Raw genomic sequence first — 3,013 nt, forward strand, 5'->3', positions numbered from 1 at the left:
GTTCTAGTGGGAGACAAGATGTCTAGCATATTCAGTCCTGGAGATGGATAAAGACAAGAAAAGGCCACTTATTCTCGGGAGACATTACTAGCTACAGTAGGAGCAGTAATAGACACGCAAACCGGCATGCTGTTTTCCTCAATGTGGATCGCAGAAGGTACTATCCGACTATCTTAGACGACTTTCCAAGCAAAGGAAACAGGCCCAAAGAGAAAGAAAAAGAGAAGCCGAAAGCTTTTGCAAAGATGATAACACCGTATCTTGACCACTTTTATGGATCGTTTTGAAATACTTTTTATATGTTTTTAATTGCTTTTAAGTACTTTTATCACGTTTTTCTAGTATTTGTAGTTCCAAGACTCTTTTCAGGTAACTTAGGGAAAAGCTTAACAAAATGGATTGAAAACCAGAATTCAACTCAGAGTCAAACCGTCAGAAGTTCACCCCTGATTGAAGGCCTTCTCACCGTCTGATCCAGCTCAAATTTGGAGACCTTAAAGATGGAAGTATCAGTTTTCCAGTGCACTTTACAGCTTGGCAATCCAACGGTTCAATCAAAAGATACGCGAAGAGCAAGATGTCCCGTAAACCAGCTGGCCAGCACTTCCACCCGCGGCCAACAAGCATTTTCCCGCGATCAGGAGCATCCCGACCGCGGCAAACCACACATTCCCCGCGGTCAGAGCACTCCCGACCGCGGCCTTCAACCTCCGAGCCCAAAAAGCCCATTTCTGAAGCCCACATTTGGAGAAACCCTAAGTGACGTCCAGAGAGGTCTTGAGCACTATAAATACATGTCTTAGGAGCCCTAGAAATCGTGTAACTTAGGAACCGAATATCATCTTTCATTACTTCAAAATTTTATTGTTTTTGCTTTAGTTTTTAGGGAGAGAGAGATTTTTTCTCTTGAACCCTTGTTCTTTCTTTATCAATTTCGGTTTCTATTCTACTTCTTAATACTATGTCTTTGATTTCGTTTATAATGTCTGAGTAGTTTTATTGTTGGGATTAAGGGATTTTTGATGGGGATTTATATGTTCGGTGAGGATTCCATTGGCTATTGAGCTGAATCTTAGAACTTTTTCTTCTGAATTCGTTTTTACTGCATGAGGGTGGCGTCATGAACTACAATCTGATCCAGATGCTTGGTGACACGAAAGTGTTCATCAGGTATCAGATCTAGTTTAGGAGAGCAAAACAAACATAGGAGTGGAAACCTACCTATGGGCGATTTGTGAATTAGGACGAGTCTTAAACATAATGCATCTCTTCTCTTCCAGGGCCAGAGTGGAAACCTACTGGTCAGGGTTGAGAGAGATAGTTGTCTATGATCACGACAGTGGCGTATTCATACGTCCGTGACTCCAGTTCGAAAAGTTTAAGCTAAGATCTTATCAATTTACTCTCTAGCAATGTTTTGAATCGTTCGTACCCTTGAGAAAACTTCCCTGAACCCCAACGCTTTCTTCTCCATTGATTTACACCGATTTTCTTTCAAGCTTTAGTTCAATATTGTCTTTCCTTTTTAGTTCATTTTCATTTAAGCATTAGAATATCCGTTTTTATTATTTTTAGTTATTTTCGTTAAGTTTAGTTATTACGCCATTTAATTTCCGTATTCTCTTTTAAGATTTCGTTTTTAGATTTTAAACACACTACCAAACCCCCACAAAACCGTTTTTGTTCTAGACTTCCTTACTTTAACTTTTTTCAAAGGCTTTTTGCAGGAAAAGATCCTCCTTCCCTGTGGATTCGATCCCTAAGTACTACAATCGATCAGCTGTGCACTTGCGGCTATTGATTTCAATTAGGGTAAAACTTTACACCCACAACACACCACCATCAAAAGATAAAGATCATCATTCCACCAGATGCACCAGAAACTAGTCAAGACCAAATCCAGGAGCTGATCGAAAACACAAAAAGGGTTTTAAACAATGTTAAAGTCCGGAAGAAGAGTAAAGGGACGAAGACGGCTCTTCAAGGAGAAGAAGTAAAACCTCCAGCGACCGGAAGTGATAAGGGCACATCAAGTGGAGTGCCATTCAAATCAGCCTGATTCCTCATGCTTACGTCGAGCTAAACGACTTAAAACAAAAGCGCTTCATGGGAGGCAACCCATTTAGGTACTCTTTCTTTTAGTTTTCTTTTCCTTTTTACAATTACGCTTTCTTTTTCTTTTAAATTTCAGCTATTTTATAAAACAAAAACACAAAAAAAAAAAATCAGAAAATTAGAAAAACCAAGAAGAAAGGGTAGGTTTTTACCTGCTCGGCCCGGCAAAGACCAGAAAGTTAGACAAAGGCCACAGGAGGAACAGCCTCGGTCGCAACCAACCGATCCGCGACCAAGGGTGCGTCGACCGCGGCACCGTGAATGTGACCGCGGCCGAGCCCTCAAGCACCGCGGTGGCGCGTCCCCTGACCGCGGTCGCGCGTCCCCTGACCGCGGCCGTTGGTTGTTGAGACAGGAACTCGGATTTCCGCCGCTTTTCGAAGTTTTCCGGTGATTTCTGAATATTCCCGGTAAAACCCGTAAAGATTCTCCGTAAGTTTTAAACTTTTCTAACGTGCAAGAAAAGAAAGGTAAGTTCCCGTAAACTTAAAAATTCCCGAAAATTTTCTGCTTTTGCTACAAAAACGTTTTTTAAAGAAAAGAAACACACTTTTTGGATCAAAACTCCTTTTTCTCTTCTCTTCCAGATTTAGGAGATAGAACACATTTTTGAATTCTTAAGCTTTTTAAGAGGTTCTTGGCTCAAACCTCACTCTTTTTCAAAGCTGATTTCAATTCTGCCATCAAATCTCTCTTTCCAGCAAGGTATGAACCTCAAACTCGCCATTTTTTGCTTGATTTTAGAACTTAGGGTTTTCTTTAAAAACTCAAATCTTGGTCTAGTGATGGTGAAAATAGCTTAAGAACAATAAATTATCCTTTTAGGTTATCTAAAAATCGATTTTAAACACCTAGCTTAAGAGGAATTGAGATTTTTGAAATTTGGATTCTACATGCT

Source organism: Eutrema salsugineum, unplaced genomic scaffold (assembly GCF_000478725.1).
Source record: "Eutrema salsugineum unplaced genomic scaffold, Eutsalg1_0 scaffold_1, whole genome shotgun sequence".
NCBI lineage: Eukaryota > Viridiplantae > Streptophyta > Magnoliopsida > Brassicales > Brassicaceae > Eutrema > Eutrema salsugineum.